This window comes from Bos indicus, chromosome 22 (genome assembly GCF_029378745.1).
Source record: "Bos indicus isolate NIAB-ARS_2022 breed Sahiwal x Tharparkar chromosome 22, NIAB-ARS_B.indTharparkar_mat_pri_1.0, whole genome shotgun sequence".
NCBI lineage: Eukaryota > Metazoa > Chordata > Mammalia > Artiodactyla > Bovidae > Bos > Bos indicus.
Window position 1 is genome coordinate 34,588,667 of NC_091781.1, and position 19,503 is coordinate 34,608,169.

Genomic DNA, 19,503 nt, shown 5'->3' on the forward strand with positions numbered 1-19,503 from the left:
CACAGCTGTTGCGTGTCCAGAGGTCATTTTTTTCCCCTAACACTTACTCAAATTATGAAATGATGGAAGATCTGCAAAAGTTTTTTAAAAAATAAAACAAGAATCACTTTTAACTCATCACCCAGTAAAACCAATGTTAATATTTTGGTGCCTTTTCCTCTGGCTAGAAAGGTAGACAATTAGGAAATTTCTCTACGTCCGTAATGTAGACCATGTAAAAGTACAACCATTGGATGGATACTCCTCCATCAAGCCGTGGGGAGTCTGTGTTCCTCTCCTGGAACTGAGTGAACCATTGTAACTGTCTTGATAATAGAATGCGTTGAAGTGACATTGTCTGATTTTCAAGGCCAAGTTATAAAAGGCAATACAGTTTTTCCCTGCTCTTTTTCTCTCTGGGGACATTTCCTTTTAGAATCAAGTCACCATTTCATGAAAACAAAACCCCTGCTGCGTGGAGAGGCCTTGTATGATGTTCTGGCTAATGGGCCAGTGAAGCCTCAGTCAAGAGTTGGCATCGACCCCCAGACACATGGGTGCATGGGACTGTAGATTAGGGCAGCCCCAGACCTCCTCTTGAGATTGTAGACCACGCAGAGTAGAGATGAGCTATTCTCAGTCTGCCCTGTCTGAATTCCTGACCCACACAAATTGTGAGCAGCAAAAAATGATGACCATTGTTTAATGCCACTGAGTTTTAGGAAATTTGCTATGTAGCCAGAGTAACTGGAATATTGCTCTAACTCTTATAGCAAGACTGGAATAAGATCTCTGGGACTCTCTAAATGAAGTTTCTCAGTCATTTCTGACTCTTTGTGACCCCATGGACTGCAGCCTACCAGCCTCCTCCGCCCATGGGATTTTCCAGGCAAGAGTACTGGAGTGGGGTGCCATTTCCTTTTCCATCCCCACATATATTCTGATCCACTCTGGTATATCACCAAGCTTGATGTTTCTTGCATAGGTTTTTCTTTATCCAATTGTGTCAGGAGAACTTTTCCCATCAGTCTTTCTATTCTTTAAGTTTTGTATTTTCCTCAGTTTTCCCAGGTCTTTGCTGGGAATTAAGAGGCTGCCTCAGAGACTGCAAGCCAAATGCTATTTTAAGCCAGATGTTAAATTGGCTTCTTTAAGGAAAGATCTAGCCAGTCCTTCAACAATTATGGACTAAGAAATTACTCAGACCAATACTGGGCTTTGTCCAAGTGAGTTTATTAAGTGAAAAGATGCTGTATGAAAGTTTTCTTAAAAAGAAAAACAAGGAAAAGAAAAAAAAGAAATGCCCCCTATGCTTGAAGTTGAGACCCTTTGAGCCTCTCTGTAATGCTGTTCTCCAGAAAAAGAAAGGGAGCTGGGAAGACCAGCAAACCAAGAGAAAGATATAATGGCTTAAATACTAGGTGGAAAAATAGGCTCATGTTGTCTGATGAGAGATTCAGGATGTTTAAGATCTGCGAACCTAGGGTGTCAAGCTAGTCGCCAACACCAGCGCTTTTGTACCTGTTTTTTGACATTCTTTTCTCAGATATGAAGCTGGCTCATTTCTTTTAGCCCTCTGCTTAAGCATCCTTATAAAATGTCCATAAGGTGATGATATAGTTTAGTTTGGTGTGGGAAATGGGGAGAAGACATAAGAACAACTCTCTCCCATTTGTATAAGGAAAATGTATGTGCCCAAACTGGTCCTTTTAGGGGGACATTTATTTTTGTTACATTGTGTAACTTAAATGTTATACCAAACTACCTCCTGAAACTCTATATATGTTTTTTTTTTTTTCATATTTACAGGCCATAGGGCTAGGAGGAAAAAAGAAAGCACAAATAGAGGAGAAAAAGGGGTAAAAATTAAATATGTGGATACCCAGGTTTGAATTCTAAGAGATTAAATATTGCTGAGTTAGCTCAGAGTCCCAATCAGAACAGATGACACATGCTGAATAAAATCATTTGGTAAGTTTTTATTTACAAAGGGTCTACTTATGGCGGTGTGGGTGGAGGGTACCACAGGGGATGGTGCAGAAACTGGGGCATGTCTGGAGTGAAGTTGTCACTATCATGGCCTAAAAGGGAGGGTGAGGTTGCTGGAGCTGAAAAAAAGAGACGGTCGCATACAACTGCTTCCTGGAGAGCACTGTGACTTTCTGTTGAGACACAGTTGAGGAACTCTCAAAGGAGGCCAGAGAAATTAATAGCCAAATCTCACTCCTCCTTCCTTTCCACCTGCTGGAAATTTCCACTGGCTCTACCTCCCTGGACCCCAGAATCATCAGAGGCTATTGCACAAGTCCACATAGGTCAGCTCCTGAGCAGACAGCAGAGTAAAGAGAGTAGTGGCTCTGGAGAGCAAAAGAGAGGTCTCCAGCACACTTGCCACCCTACACATGTAAAAGTTTTCAAATTTGAGAAAATGCTTGCTTGAACTGCTAAGTGTGATTGTTGTTATTTAGTTGCTAAGTAATACCAACTCTTTTGCTACCCCATGGACTGTAGCCTACCAGGCTCCTCTGTCCATGGGATTTCCCAGGCAAGAATACTGTGGTGGGTTGCCATTTCCTTCTCCAGGGTATCATCCAGATCCAGGGATCTAATCATTGTCTCCTGCATTGCAGGCAGATTCTTTACCCTGAGCCACCAGGGAAGCCCACTAAGTATTATTAGTAATGCCTAAAATGTACAAATTCAACGTTAAACCAAATAAAGTTTTCAGAAAGACATTTACAAGAGCCTAAGATTTATCACTCATCTTCTTGGCTCAAATGTAATTGAGTACTCTGAGTGTGCAGCAATAAACTCCACTCCTATTTATCTTTAGGTGACTGCTCTTCACAGTCAGACTCTTGGGTACTGAGCCTCGATGAGTGATCCTTTTAAAACATGAGTCTGATAATGCCTTCCCTCTGTCAACCACCCCCTTCTCTATGTCTTGGATTAAGAATTAGAGTCTTTATAATGGCCTACAAGACCCTGGATAATAGGCCACTGGTTATTCTCTGAATTTACCCCTACTTCCCTTTGCTCACCTGACTTCAGGCATACTATTTCTGATCTATCAATCATAATCTGCCCCAGGGCCTTTGCACTTGTTTTCACTACTGTTTTCCAAATGTAAGCATGACTCATTCCTGTACATTCATATGTTCAAATATCACCTTTAAAGACCCTACCTGGAAGTCCTAGATAAAGTAGTAATTATAGCAAAATGTGTTTTCCAGAAAGAGCCATACCAATAGTTCCTGTCCCACATGATCTTCCAGAAACTTGCCACTGCCCATCTGCCAACAGGTGGAGTCTGTTTTCCCTCTCCTTAGATGGGACTTGTGAGTGCCTCAACAAATTGATTGTAGTGGAAGTAATTCTGTGAATTTCAAAGGCTAGTTCATAAAAGGTAATACATTTCTTTGGGTGCTCTCTGTTCCTAGACATTTGCCTTTGGAACTCTGCTACCATTTTTTAAGAAAAGACTCTATGCACTTACTGTGTACCTTTTCCACCATTGTATGTGTGTGTGTGTGTGTGTGAGCCAAATTGTTTCTCCAATTCACTAGTCTTAAGATCAATGAAACTGCTTCTAGAAGAAACAAAGAGCTTCTAGAAGCTCTATTTGAGGAATCTCAATTGCCTGTGATCATAATCTATATTGCAAGGTCCTAGACTATAAGCTAGAACTTAAAGCTATAATAGAATTAAACCTGGGAGGATAGGGTAGCCTCTTTTTGTCTAATGAGAGGGATTTGAATTACTGCAGCCAGAGGGAAGATTGTGGGCAGTTTTCAAAAATGGCCTTGGCAATATTTATGGTCCCTCATACTCATTCATAACTTTACCACTTCCCATTAAGAGGTGAGGTCTATTATCCTTTGTTTGGGTATAATCTGAGAAATATAGCATCCATATAATAGAAATTATAAAGTTGTTGAAACATTGAAAAGGAACGAAAATAAAAGGGGATATGTTTATGGATAGGAAGACCCCATGTCATACAAAGTATTAATTATACATAAATTAATCTGTACCTTCAAAAACTGTAATTACCATTTTAATATGTGGCACTTTTCATAAAACTGGCCAAGCTGGTTCTAAAATTCATACATGGGAGGAAATGACCGCAAAAAAACTAAGGAAATTATGAATAAAAATAGAGTAAGATTTAGAGGGAAATATTGTATGGATGTGAGAGTTGGACTGTGAAGAAGGCTGAGTGCTGAAGAATTGATGCTTTTGAACTGTGGTGTTGGAGAAGACTCTTGAGAGTCCCTTGGACTGCAAGGAGATCCAACCAGTCCATTCTGAAGGAGATCAGCCCTGGGATTTCTTTGGAAGGAATGATGCTAAAGCTGAAACTCCAGTACTTTGGCCACCTCATGCGAAGAGTTGACTTATTGGAAAAGACTCTGATGCTGGGAGGGATTGGGGGCAGGAGGAGAAGGGGATGACAGAGGATGAGATGGCTGGATGGCATCACCAACTCCATGGACGTGAGTCTGGGTGAACTCCGGGAGTTGGTGATGGACAGGGAGGCCTGGCGTGCTGCGATTCATGGGGTTGCAAAGAGTCGGACATGACTGAGCAACTGATCTGATCTGATATTAACATTATAAAGCTATGGCAGTTAAATATTGTGGAATTGTTACATGGATAGTTGGATACCAATAAAACAGACTAGAGAATAAAGAGATACATACTCATGTACATATGCTACTTGACTTATGATAAAGGTAGCCAGACAGAGCAGTGGGGAAATGAAGTACTTTAAGTAAGCGGCACTGATACATTTGGTTATCTACAAAGGAAAAATTACATCAGAATTCTCCATTCCAGTTTCAGGTGGATTTTAGACCTAATTGTGTAAGTTAAACTAAAATTTTCAGAATAGGAGGATGTCTGAATGACCTTAGGGATTTCCTGAGATGAGAAATCAAAAGAAGGATTTTCTAAACAATACACAAAAATCACTATGAAGGGAAAAACTGGATAAAGTTGATTACATTAAAATTCATAACTTCTCCTCATCTAAGGACACCAAAAGCAAGATGCAAAGAAACTTACCCACTAAGAGAAAATATCTGCAGTGTATATAAACCCTCAAAGGATTAGCATCCAAACTACATAAATAACTCCTTCCCATCACTAGTAATTGGCAAAATGCAAATTAAAATAAAATACTGTTCACAGACCACAAATTGGAAAAAATTTAATCTGTTAATATCAAATATGGGTGAGAATGTGGGGAAAAGAAAAAATTCAGATGTGCTAGTGAGATTATAATAAAGTTGAACCACACATTGTAAACAAGCAGCATTTCTATTTCTAGGCACATATATACAAAGAACCATATCCAGGAATATTTGTAGAGGTGTTGTTTGCTATATGAAAGCATTAGAAACTGCCTAAATGTTTATCAGCTGGAAGATGGAAAAACAAAATGTGATTTGTTCATATAGTGGAATATTTTATAGCAGCTAAAATGAGTGAGTTAAATTAGACATGTAAACATGGATAAATTTCTAAAATATGATATTGAGTAAAAAATATCGTGTTGTAAAATGATCCACACAGAATGATCCACTTATGGAAAGTTTTAAAACATGCAAAATAATACTGTTGTTTATAATATTGCATGTGTAATAAAAATATTAAAACAGACTTAGGAATGATAAAAAACAAAATCCATCTGGGGAAGGAGGGAGATAGAAATAGGGGTACTAGGGAGTCTCAAGCATATTTGTGATGTTTCATTTCTCTAAAAGGAGAAAAAGGGCTATTTCAAATTAAGCTTTCTTTAAGTTTTGCTGTGGGTAAGTGGGCACCCAGTACATCATTCTCTATGCTTTTCTGTTGACATATATTTTTTTAAAGCTTAATAAGAATCAGAAGCCTCAGTGTGTCCATATGGTTTATTGCCTTATTTGTGGATCTAGCTATACATTTGGTACACAACTTTTGCTGATAATGTTCTAAAGGTATGCATGGAATTCTCTTCTTACTGTTCTCCAAAGTCACATCGACACATCATCAGCAAACCTCTTCATTTTTAAGTAAAATGAGCAATTAGGTTATTCTCCCCTTATAGGGATAGGGTTTTCTTTTAAATTTATCATCAGAAAATCCACTTCCAAGGAGTCCAGTCTGCAGAAGAAAGATAAGATGTCAAGAGATTATCCCCCAAATTGCCTGAAGGCCAAAAAGAAAAGACATACTTAGTATGCCTACAATGGTTAGTAAGGCCAAGTTAAAAGCTTTCAATTTTCCAGCATGAGGAGGGAGATTGAATCATCAAAGGGGATGATCAAGACTTGAATTAGGACTGTAGAAATTTTTGGTCATTGAAAAGTATCTAAGAGGTCATCTTATAGTATTTCCATGTCGGTTTCTACATCTGCATTCACCTCATTGTTCTAGGAGCAAGAGTAATATAGGACCGGGCTTGATTAGCTGGAAGTAACAGTTGGAATTAGCTGGATTTCTAGTTGGGTTAGCTGGAAATAAAGTTTCATCTTATTTATTCATTTTTAGATGAAAATCATAGATGTACTCTTTGACTGTATTCCCTAAAAGTACACCCTAAGAAAAGGATTTAGATGAAGTTATTTTACTGGGAAGAGCACAATGAGGGAGTAGGGGTGAGACCAAGAAAGGGGAGAAGGTCATCAGAGGTGGGTTAATGAGTGGGTTGATGTCCTGGGCCACTGGGGCTACATTTTGCTGGAGACTCTGAGGGTCTGTATAGAAAACCCTTGAAATTGGCTTGGCAAATTATAAGGAAGCAGGAGTACTTTTTCATCAACTATTTAAGGATTATTCCTTGGGAAAATTAACTCCTTGTACCTTGGCCTGCCACCCTGTGAGCTTGTCAAGCAGACTCTTAAAGGCCACAGAAAGCCCCAGGCTGAGTTCAGAAGCCAGCGGCATACAGGGGAACTTAAGAAAATTTCAAGTGACATCTACCCTGGCAGGGCCAAGGGGAAATGCTGACAGCATGTGACAAAGATATCTATCACAGAGCCAGTATTTGTGTTTTCCAGAACATAGGATGAGTATCACCAGTGGTTTAGGAGACAACTTTAGATGGTTTTGGGTCATGGCATTAAATAATATTTATCAAGTGATGAGGGAACTTTTCTTATTATTCCAAGGCGAATGTTTCATTTTGCTGCTGTTATGGACTGACTTGGGCTTCCCTGGTAGCTCAGCTGGTAAAGAATCCGCCTGCAATGCAGGAGATCCTGGTTCAATTCCTGAGACGGGAAGATCCCCTGGAGAAGGAATAGGCTATCTACTCCAGTATCCTTGGGCTTCCCTTGTGGCTCAGATGGTAAAGAATCTGCCTGCAATGCAGGAGACTTGGGTTCAGTCCCTGGGTTGGGAAGCCTCACCTGGAGGAGGTCACAGCGACCCACTCCATTATTCTTGCCTAGAGAACCCCCATGAACAGAGGAGCCTGGTGGACTACAGTCCATGGGGTTGCAAAGAGTCAGACATGACTGAGCGACTAAGCACAGTACACATGGACTGAATTGAGTCCCTCCCAAGATCATAATTTGAAGTCCTAACCCCCAGGAATCTCAGAATGTGACTAAATTTGGAAATAGGGTCATTAAAGTTAAATAAGTTAAATGAGATCCTCGGGGTGGGCCCTGATTCAATATGACTAGTGTCCTTATAAGAGAAGGGGATTTGCACACACTCATAAGTACAGAGGGAAGACCAGGTACAGACACAAGGGGAGGGCCATGTAGAAGCCAAGACAGGTGTCAGAAGAAATCAACCTGCCAACACCTTGACCTTGGACCCCCAGCCTCCAGAATTGTGAGAAAATAAATTTCTGTTGTTTAATCCTTCCAGGCTTTGATACTTTGTTATGGCAACCCAGCAAAGTAATGCAGTCATGATGGCTTTAATCCATCTCCAGCAGTTGCTAGCTTCGGGTTGAGGAGCGTCAGCCTCGGGCTCAGAACGTTTACTAATGACTGCAATTGGATAAAATGTGCCAGCATTGTCCTGTTCTCATTGATTTATTTTTTACAATTACCCTCAATCTGTGACAAGTGGTACTATCTATCAGCAACAATGTAAAGTTTCTTCTTTAATCTTCAAAGCCAATGTAAAGAACAACATAAAGCAAACAATAGAACCGTAAAGATAGTATGAAATGGCTCAAGTCTGGGAAATTCTGTGAGCTCTGGAGCAGCATGTTCTGATAGATGGAAAGAGTGCGACCTTGCGTAGATCACCTAACCCCTCTGAGCTTTGGTTCCCCTGATATTGACCTCTTAAAGTAGCTGGGAAATTCAAATGAAATGTTTGTCAAGCAACAAGCACTCTGCCTAGAAGTAATAAAAAAAAATCAATAAATGTTGGTTCTCTTCCCTTGAAATATGTATAAGTAAATAAGAAATCTTTTAATAGGCCTTTAGAAATCTATTAATTAGGTAATAGAACCCTGCCAATCAGGTGTTAATCAAATCTAGTATAGCTTTCTTTAGAAAATTCCCTTTTTTATAATTTTGTCCCATCCTGAGAAACTGGGTCCTTTTCATATGTTTGGAACTGTTCAGCCCATCTTGTCTGGACTTTGGGAAGATCATGTGAGGTAGCAGGTTTGGAAGTGCACTGGGAAGTCTTCACACAGATGGAGTGACAGTGGGGTTTCCACTTAATCCCACTGTGGCTTTGTGAGTTGATTTGTGCATCTTGGTTGCATTCATTGACATGAACTACAATACTTTAAAACTACTTTTTTCCTATGGCTTTTTCTTTTAATATGCAAAATGTTCACAAGTTTCTTGTCCAAATAGTAGAGCACTGGGGGCCTCACAAGGGCCAGCGGTTTTCAGTAGAGAAAAATCCATCACCTCAGAATTCCTCAGACCTTTATGAGAGGAGGTGGTGAGTCAGTATTCCTAAAACAGTGCAAGTGCCAGTTCTGAGTACAGTGTCCTGTATCTTTCATGGGGAAAAAGAGCAACATGGAAATCCCCAAAGTATGAGCTATTACGGGATTTCTTTCTTGTTGTTAGGATATTTTAAGCTTTTTTTTTTAAAAAGTAGTTTTGGCATTGTGTCCTGAAAAACCCTTACCTGTCAGTAGACTCTTCAGGAATGTTATCTCCTGTCACTTCCAAGAGATGCCTTCCTTTCATGAATATGCCACGCCTAGAGAATACGGGGAAGGGTAGCCCTGGGAAAAAGCGAAGAGGTGGATGCCAAGGTGAGAAAAGAATATAAATAATAGAGTCCTGCCTGGCCCTAGCTTATTCTTGAAATTAATCAAGTCCTGCCAAATGGTAGATTCCTGAGCAAAAGAAACGAACAGTTAGAAAAATCTCTACCCTCTTGTAACACATTCTAGTTCAGGATTTTAATCTCTTCCTGCACCACAAATTCTATGGTGGTTTGGTAGAGTCTAGAGATCCTTTCTCAGAGTAGTGTTTTCAAATGTAGAAAATAAAAATACACAGAATTCAAAGAAAAGCAATTATATTGAAAGTCAGTAACTTGTGCTGTACTTGACCCCTATTACTGCACACTCTCTTAGCTGTAGGCTACTTTAAATAACTGAGATAATTATCTCAACCATCACATGTATTTGAAGTTATCTGGTCTTTATTCCTAGACTGCATGCCTGTCCTTATTACAGAAGGCCATGCAACCTTATAGAGAGTTAAGAATTCTTGCGTGAACTATGTATTCTTAGACACTTTTAACAAGCAATAGTCTTGCTTGTTAGTCTTGCTTGTCAGTCTTTCTACATATTGATTAACACTGTAAGTGAGAAATACCAGAATGCAAGAAGCTGTGGTTTCACTGGTAGCTGAATGACAGCCAAGCATAGAGTTGCTCTATAATCAGCCATTTTGTGAGCATCTGTATCCAGGAAGACTCTATCATGGGCCACCTAGCTGCAAGCCCATTGACGACCATAATTTCTAAGCAGTGGGCATAAATGGTACTTTAAGATATTGTCAACAGCTGTAACGTCATGGGAAACATACCTGCAATTTCTTGCTGCTAACAAGTCACAGGCACTGCTACACATTCAGTTTGCTGTCTGTACTTATAATTGAAAGAAACGTTAAATTTCAGTTAGAGGGCAGTAAAAATAAGGATATGATTATTTTGTTTTCCAAGGACTCCTAGACTCCCAGTTTGACTCTAGGAAAGAATCCCTGTGGGAAGGCAGGTAATAAGTAAATAATAACATGCCAACTGATGATCAATATTATAGAGGAAAATAGCTCAAAGTAAGGGAGAAAGAGACAGCCAAGCATGTGGAGGGGGATGAGCCACTCTTACCTTAGGACTGACATTCTAGGATGACATTTGAACAGTGACCTGAAAGGATAATGGAAGTGAGCCCTGTGACCATGTGTAGAAAGAATGTTCTAGGTAGAGGAAGCCCCAAATGTGATCCTACCTCTTAGGGTGTAACCCTTAGGGTGTAACCTTAGGGTGTAACCTAAGAGGATCCTACCTCTTAGGTTGTTGATTGTATTAGTGAAAGTTCAGTCAGAAAAGCAGAACCCCTATGAATACTTTGAAATAAGGGCTTTATTATAGGAATGAGACTTTTCATATTTGTGGGAGCAGCTGGGTAAGTAAAAGTCTGGCAAGGAGTATTGCCTGTCAGGGCAGAGTCACTAACCAGCCTGGTGTAGGGAATAAGTTGGAGCTGTCATGAGGATCTGAGCTAGGATCCAGGTGTGTATCCAGATGCTGGGATGGGATTACAAAGAAGAGCTAGCAAAGAAGTCCACAGGAGTCTATAGCCCATGCATATGTATCCCCTACCTCTGAGTGTCCACAAACGAGCATGTGGAGTTGGACCTGGGGCGGCTGTCAGTCAGTAACCAAGAAAAGCTAGGTGTATGGCAGAGGAGAGTGAGAAACACCTGGAGTCTTCTAGACCCATCTGTATTTGTCCTTCTCCATATTTGACTGGAAAAACCTCCAAAGAGTTGTGGCCACTTTTGTCCTTCTGCCTTCCAGATCTTGCTCAAATTCCTCTCTGGCCAACTCTGACCGAGAACCATTTAGGGAAGAGGATTCTGTGAAAACTAATTCCGGCTTAATCAAGTTGCCAAGATGCAGACTCCCAGATCTGTCAGTGTCAGGGCTGTAGCTCGTGGGCAAGGTGGGAAGCCACCAGATGGTTTTGCATAGAGACATGTGTGCTCAAAGTTATAAAAAATCTTTCTATTTGGCACTACTAAGAACACTGTTTACTATGTGTTTTGCATTCATCTGAGAAATGCAGAAGGTTTTTCTTGTTTCTTTTTTATTTTAACAAGGGTAACCCCAGTCTGAAGCGACTGTGTCTGCACAAAACTCTGAAATTCTGAATTTTCTTAAAGCTTAGAGGAGCAGAGAGGTTGTTTTGAAGTAAAAGACCTACAGCTTAAAAAAAGTGAATCTATTAAAAGAAAAAAAAAGGCTGATATAGCCACTATGGAAAACAGTATGGAGGTTCCTCAAAAAATTAAAAATAGAGCTACTATATGGTCCAGCATTCCAATTCTGGCTGTATAGCCAAAAGAAATGAAATCACTATGCAGAAGAAATACCTGCACACTCATGTTCATTGCAGCATTATTTATAGTAGCTAAGGTATGAAAGCAACCTAAGTGTCCATCAACAGATGGATGGATAAAGAAAATGTGTATATATCTGCATCTGTGTCCACACAATGGAAATCTATTTAACCACTAAAAAAGAGAAGGAAGTTTTGCCATTTGCCACCACATAGATAGACCTTGAGGGTATTATGCTAAGTGAAATAAGTCAGAGAAAGATAAATACTACATGATCTCACTTTAGGTATTTTTTTAAATGTAAATAAAAAATTAAAATATATTTAGTACCTTCTGTGTACCCAGTACTAGGACACTATTCTATTGTATTCATGTTGTATTTATCTTGAACCAAGTAGACAAAAATTGCTGCCCTTATGGAGCTAATACTTGAGTGGGTGAGAGAATAGCATTTTTTTTAATGTTACACAGTATTTCTAAATGCTTTGGAAAAAATAAAGCAGAGTAGAGCAATCAGGAGTCCTGAGGAAGGTTAGGGAGACATAATGCAGAATTAAATAGGTTGGTCAGGTGGTGGGGGCTCCTTAAGACTGAGATGTTAGCAAAGCCTTGGAGGAGACATGAAATGAGCTGTGTGACTGGGGCAGAGGGAAGAGCTAAGGCACAGGCTGTAAGGCAGGCACCTGCCTAGGATGTTCAAGAGAGAGCAAGGAGTGAACCAGAAAAGAAATTGAGGTCAGAAGGCACAACATGGTCAGAAGCCTTGAGCCTTGACACCCCTATAAGGACTGTAGCTTTTACCCTGAGTGAAGCAGGGAAGCACTGTGGAATTTGGAGCAGCAGAATAACAGGACAGTGACTGTTGACATGTTTTAGGAATTTTCACCCTGTGAATTCACTTTAATGTATTACATTTTGGAGCTAAAAGGAAGAAGTAACTTGAGCTCATGATTGTTTCCAAAGCCATATAAGAAGACTTAAATCTCTCTAAAAGGAATAGTAGGAATAGAAGAGGAAAAATAAGACAGAGAGCTAAGTCCACAATATCAATCTTAATGTCTTCATCATACTCAGGAAATGAAGACCGAACTGAACTGAGGGCACGCTTCAGATTCCTGGAAAGTATTTCAAATGGGCTGAAGCATTCTTGTTGCAAGATCCTTTGGGGTTTGGAGTTAGCCCAGTCTTGGTTTTTGTGAGCCCAGAAATACCAACTGGGACTTCCCAAAGTACACTTGATGTTGATGAATGATAAAAAGGTCTCTCTGTTCTGTTCCTATGAGTAAAAGGAAAATCCCCCATCTTCAGGTGCTATGATCTGTGGATTGGTTGTAGTTTGTCATGAAAGAGAAGGTCACAGTAGAAAAAGATACCAGCTCTTGTGATAACCAGTTTAGATGGATCTAATCCAAGAGTCAGCCTACAGTCCTTATTCTACCAAATCTATAGTGCTTGAGCCCAACCATTAAATTACAGCAGTTACTTCTCAAGTTGGTCACAACACTAGATTCTTCATGATGAAAGCAACTCAAAGAATGTCCTGAAAAAAGAAAAAAAAAAAAAAAAACCTCCCCAGAAAGTCACTTTCCAGCCCTCCACACCATCATTCTCAATTCAGGGCTAAAAAATTCACCATAAACTTCTTTTATATGCAAGAAGGTGAAACCTACCATTGAATGCAGGTAAAAAGTAGAGTAAAAGTACCATTTGGGAAGGCGGTTGAAGAGAGATTGCCCAATACTTGGAATCCACTTTGAGGCTGAGTCTCATCATATATACAGAAATCATATGCAGTCCATGCCCTGAGGCCCTGTGATGAAATCCCCTGTGGAGTAAACAAAAAAAGAATAAGCATCAAGACCCAACAGGACTGACTCAACTGGAATCAGGGGAGGACTGGCAAACACAGCAAAAATCATAATACAGGTCACAAATTCCTCCCTAAGGCTGCCAGTTTCCAAAAGTATAGCCAGAGCACATCAGCATGTTGAAAGACAAGGATGAGAGACTCAAACAATAAGACCTTATTTTAAAGGCATGGCCACCTTCCGCAGCTCACCTACAGAGGTGCCACAGATGGTGAGGAAAACCAAGGTCTTCTACAGGGAAAGTGAGAAGTCAAAAACCTTGCCACGGTAATTTAAAATAATACTCATTATCTTTCCAAATTTTTAAAGAAATATGAAAATAGGCCCTGATTAGCTAAAGATTTACAAACCCAGGCCAAATTCCAACAGTCTCAGCTCCTTCCAGCCAGGTCCAGGAAGCTGATGTACCAGATTTTGGGAAAGGAGCCTAAAGAGCTGGTTTGGAGGTTACTTGGAGCATGGAGTTCACGTGACCTGGTTCTTTAAGAGTCAAAGCCTCATGACTGGCATTTATTTACCTGGGCCTTATTGTTGGATGATAAATTGCCTAATATATTCCTTTCCCAGGAAAGGCAAACTTTATTTTCCTCATTAATTCTTGAAGTGAGAGTTGCTTCCTCACTGATTTGGTCTGGAGACTGATAGAAACACCATCTGGACAAACAATAAGCTTTGTTCTGCTGGGAGAACTCCTCCAGGAAACTCTCCAGACCTCAGTGAGGATGTGAGAACCAATGCTCTGGAATTCAGCTGTGGGGCAACAAACCCAGGGCCCTGAACACGAAGAATGTCCCAAAGGATATCCCACCTCCTGTACTCACACTGGTGGGACTAGGGGAGCCGTTACTGGCCAGGACAATTCCTTACATGCAAGGAGGAACCCCTACCACCTCCAGCAGATGCAGTGACAGCATCTTTCCTCTTGAACTTGGTGGTCATTTTTTGAAATCTCCTTAGAACTTAAGTTGAGTTGGAGAAAATGTCCCCATGAAAAAAACATGCAGATTGGAATTTAATGAACAGAAGTTACTGATTTGGATTTGAGGCCATGCCAAATACACACACCTTCATAAAGCAACATCAACCCAGCTATAAGCAAAAACACAAACACCTAAGAGAAGAGAACTCTTCCAGGTAGAGCTTGAATGTGCCTCTATGCTGACCCACAGCCTCTTCCCCTGATGGGTGATGAACATGGCTCCACTTAGAGGGTCTTCAAGTGATTCTCAAGTCATGGTAAAGGGATTGAACAGCACCCTCAGTGCAATTTTCTTAAGCCTCACTTGTGAAAAAGAGCAACCTTGACTATAAGCAGAGTAAAATAAGATAGGGGCACAACCTCTGGCCTTGTTTTATGAACTCTCAGCTTTTTTTCTTTATATATTTTTGTTGATTTTGATTTTAGCACTTGACCCAAAGATAAGAGCTCCTCTAGCCTAGTGTTGTCAGCCTGCTTTTTCCAAAGAAATTGTTCATTTTATTAAAAACCTTGTCTCAAGACTATCATACTAAGTGGAGTAAGTCAAAGACAAATATGGTATCACTTATATATGGAATCTAAAAAATGATACAAATGAATTTATTTGTATAAATAAATTTACAAAATAGAGTCTATTTCAGTTCAGTTCAGTCGTGTCCGACTCTTTGCGACCCCATGAATCGCAGCACACCAGGCCTCCTTGTCCATCACCAACTCCCAGAGTTCACTCACACTCATGTCCATCGAGTCAATGATGCCATCCAGCCGTCTCATCCTCTGTTGACCCTTCTCCTCCTGCCCCCAATCCCTCCCAGCATCAGAGTCTTTTCTAATGCGTCAACTCTTCGCATGAGGTGGCCAAAGTACTGGAGTTTCAGCTTCAGCATCATTCCTTCCAAAGAACACCCAGGACTGATCTCCTTTAGAATGGACTGGTTTAGAATCTTCTCCAACACCACAGTTCAAAAGCGTCAATTCTTCAGTGCTCAGCTTTCTTCACAGTCCAACTCCCAGACACATGACCACTGGAAAAACCATAGCCTTGTCTAGATGGACCTTTGTTGGCAAAGTACTGTCTCTGCTTTTGAATATGCCATCTAGGTTGGTCAAAACTTTCCTTCCAAGGAGCAAGCGTCTTTTAATTTCATGGCTGCAATCACCATCTGCAGTGATTTTGGAGCCCCCAAAAATAAAGTCTGACACCGATTCCACTGTTTCCCCATCTATTTCCCATGAAGTGACGAGACCAGATGCCATGATCTTTGTTTTCTGAATGTTGAGCTTTAAGCCAACTTTTTCACTGTCCTCTTTCACTTTCATCAAGAGGCTTTTTAGTTCCTCTTCACTTTCTGCCATAAGGGTGGTGTCGTCTGCATATCTGAGGTTATTGATATTTCTCCCAGCAATCTTGATTCCAGCTTGTGCTTCTTCCAGCCCAGCATTTCTCATGATGTACTCTGCATATAAGTTAAGTAAGCAGGGTGACAGTATACAGCCTTGACATACTCCTTTTCCTATTTGGAACCAGTCTGTTGTTCCATGTCCAGTTCTAACTGTTGCTTCCTGACCTGCATATAGGTTTCTCAAGAGGCAGGTCAGGTGGTCTGGTATCCCCATCTCTTTCAGAATTTTCCACAGTTTATTGTGATCCATACACATACACATTGTTCACATATAGAGTCAAAGGCTTTGGCATAGTCAATAAAGCAGAAATAGATGTTTTTCTGGAACTCTCTAGTCTATTTACAAAATAGAAATAGACTCACAGATATAGAAAACAAATGTAGTTACCAAAGGGGAAGGAGGGAAGAGAGATAAATTAGGGAATGTGGGATTAACAGATACACACTACTATGTATATAACAGATCAATAACAAAGTTGTACTATGTAGCACAGGGAACTGTACTCAGTATCTTGCAGTAACCTCTAATGGAAAAACATCTGAAAAAGAGTAGATATCCATGTATCTACTGTAAACATGTGTATGTATAACTGAATCGATTGAATTTGCTCTACACCTAAAACTAACACAGCATTGGTACATCAACTATACTTCAATAAAAACATTAAAATAAAAGTTACTTGGTTTAAAAAAATAGTCTTTAAAATCAAGAGAGGAAGAGTGTGAGGAGGAGGAGGGATCATCCTGATCACTTCTAAATCACAATAAATATAATTTATTCTGTCAGCATGTGATTCATAGGACTTAGCATGCACGCGTAAGGCATCTAATCCACCTCTCTCATTTTATGTATGAGATTAAGGGCCAAAGAGAGGAAATAACTTATCTACAGTCATGCATGTTTCTGAATGTAAATAAGTTAAAATTTATTCCCAGCTGCTGATCCCTTATTATTTAATTTCCTGCTCATTGTTTCCATGGGAGTTCATGAGCATCTCAAAATTTGTAATTAAGAAAAAAAACTTGACATGTTACAGTGAAAAAGAAGAAAAATTCAGTTGGACCAGCCACTTCTTACGGGTCCTGGCCTGAGAAAGCTGTTGCACCAAGCCCTGGTTAACAACCCCATCCTTGGTAACCAGATGGCCCACAGGGTCATAGTTGCAAGGACCAGGATGATAACCTCAGTTCCACTTTCTCTCTTTACTTGAAAAAGAAAACAGTAGGATCAGCTATGCCACTGTCTTACTGAGTTATCAATTTTACCTACAAAGATTCCTTGATTTTACAGAAATTGGACTTCATAATTTCAGCTCCCCAGAATATGCAATGGTGGTGTTCCAATGTTATGGAACCAGCAGGTCTTTGGTTATCTAAATATGTGGTTCTCATTTTCCTTGTGATCTGATTATTGGGAAATTCAGCACAATAACATGAAAACATTGTTCACATACAGCATGCCTATTTCTATAGCAGTTTGTCATTATTGTGTGCAGCTGTACATATCTTCCCTCATGTTATCTGAATTAATAATTTTAGTATCTTTTTAAGAAATCTTTTCAACTTCCTAATCATATTCATTAAATAGTTTTTACATGATAGAAGCTCTACTTCTATCCCATGTGTATTCAGAGATCTTTATTGGAAATGAATTATAAGTTCTATTTTACATAGTAAAACTTATCTATCTATATACTTATGAAATGTATATATATATGTGGAATATATGTATTTCAGAATAGTTGATCTACATCAGGGTTTCTCAACCACAGTACTGTTGACATTTGGGGCTGGACAATTCTTTGTTGAGGGGCTGGCCCCTGGATACCAAAGGACAGTGCATTCCTAAGAAGGTGTGGTACCATTAGGAAATAAGTTCTTTAGAGGCCTTTACACTGAACGACTGTGATTTCTCTACTTCCTGTACTTTATAGGCAAATCAACTGAAAAAATTATATATGTGTGTATACATGTATAAAACACAAAATTTGTCTGTATATTCATTTTTTTCCCTAAAGCAGCTAGGGGGACTAAGGGCATGACTGGCCAACCTGTTGCAAAATACAATATAACCTGGTAGACATTGCACAGATAACCATCAGGGATCAGGTTCTGCATGGAAGAAGGGCTGTTTCAGTTGTAGCTGTGTGTGACTGGTGGACAGATTGCAGTAGTGGGCGAAGGAGTCTCCTGCATGGGGTCCATTTCAGAACACAACCAGTGTTGGATACTCCTATTCCACAAGGTGAAGTGTCTGTGGTGCCAAGTTATAAGTTCTGCAGGGGCAAGAATTAGTGCAGGAGGATTCTTGCCCCACTCTGTTATGAACCACCTGTTTGGCTGTGTGTCTTGTGGGGAGGTGTCAGGTGAGCTTTTGGCTTTTTTCCCCTCCCCACCCCACTCCCAAGTAACTTTGTTCTCTAAGTCTGTGAGTGTTTCTGTTTTATGCAGTCTCCTTGAATCCACCACACTTAGGTGGATTAGAGTTAGGTTCAGCCTCTAGCTCTGCCATATGCTAGCTCTTTCTCCTTAAACAAAATGTTTAACCTCAGTTCCCTTGTTAGGAATAATGCACACATAATAATATTTACTACTTTATATTGCTGTGAGGATTAAATCGGTTAAGCATATGAAGTGATGAGCACAGTGTCACGAAGATAGTAACTATTCAATAAACTTTAGCTCTTTTCTTCCCTATCGACCGAGACATGATTTCCCCCAGTGTTATGAAGGTCAGTACCCTGCACATTGAAAACCATGTCCCTAGGATGCAATATTCAAGCATAATAGGAATGCTATCTGCCAAAATGTTAAGTGAAAGGGAAGTGTCCCCAGATATCAGGCTTCCCGCCATCCCACACTCAACCTGCGTCCAAGCCAAAACAGAGGCTAAGAATTGAAAGGTTTATCTTCCAAAGCTGACCTTTAAACATTCCAAAGGCCCATTGGAAGAAAACAACCATGGAGCCAGGCCATAGCTGTTCCAACTCTGATCTCCAGATGATAATTTCATTGATTAGTGTGTTTATTCCAGTTCCTAAATCTGCTTTGTGTCTTAAAGAGAATGAATACTAAAGATATTCCCTCTGCTGGCATTTGAAGCCTGAAAATTTTATTAAGCTGGACTATTTACTAGTAGAATAATGGAATTTTTGTTTGGCAAAGAAATGTGTCCTGTCCGCTAGGGCAGTAGTTCTCAATGGGGCTTGATTTTGCCCCACCTACCCAGGGGTTATTGGGCAGTGTCTGGAGACATTTCTGATTGTCATAAGTAGGTACAGGAGGTGATCTTACTGGCATTTAGTGGGTAGAGGCCAGGAATAATGTTACTATCCCACATTGCACAGAACAGCTCCCCACAGTGGATGATTCAGTGGCCCAAAGTGTCAGTAGTGCTGAGGTCAAGAAACCCAGGTCTAGAACATCACAGCAATGCAATTTGCTTTAAGAACTCACATAAAACTTACACAGGGACAGTTAATTTGTCATCCCCTCTGGTCATGTAGAGACTGAAGGACCCAATGAACTTCATTATTTTGCCTATCAGGTAAAATCCATTGTATAGTGTCAGAAGGATGTGGCCAGGGAGTAGAAAGTATCTTCTGGGAAGTGATGCTTTTCCCTCAGTATATACTCTAAAAGTGTTGTCTTTTCAATAGTTTTAAGGTGATGTGTAAGATAATAATGAAGACATAGGAGGAAACCATGTGAAAATAAACTTATGT

The 19,503-nt window shown here is 40.0% G+C and overlaps 1 long non-coding RNA gene across 2 annotated transcripts in view; it reads right to left on the reverse strand.

Annotated features, from left to right (window-relative positions):
- Positions 1-5,880: 5,880 nt before the first annotated feature.
- The window catches only part of LOC139178602 (uncharacterized), a 44,354-nt gene continuing 30,731 nt past the window's right edge, over positions 5,881-19,503 (reverse strand). Inside the window, exons 3-6 of one of the 2 annotated variants that reach the window (XR_011562988.1) lie at positions 13,199-13,353; positions 9,993-10,048; positions 9,079-9,178; positions 5,881-6,126 (exon numbers count right to left, since the gene is read on the reverse strand). This is a non-coding gene — a long non-coding RNA (uncharacterized lncRNA). Of the gene's footprint in view, positions 6,127-9,078; positions 9,179-9,992; positions 10,054-13,198; positions 13,354-19,503 lie in introns of both variants that reach the window. The other variant, XR_011562987.1, reaches the window with a different exon arrangement.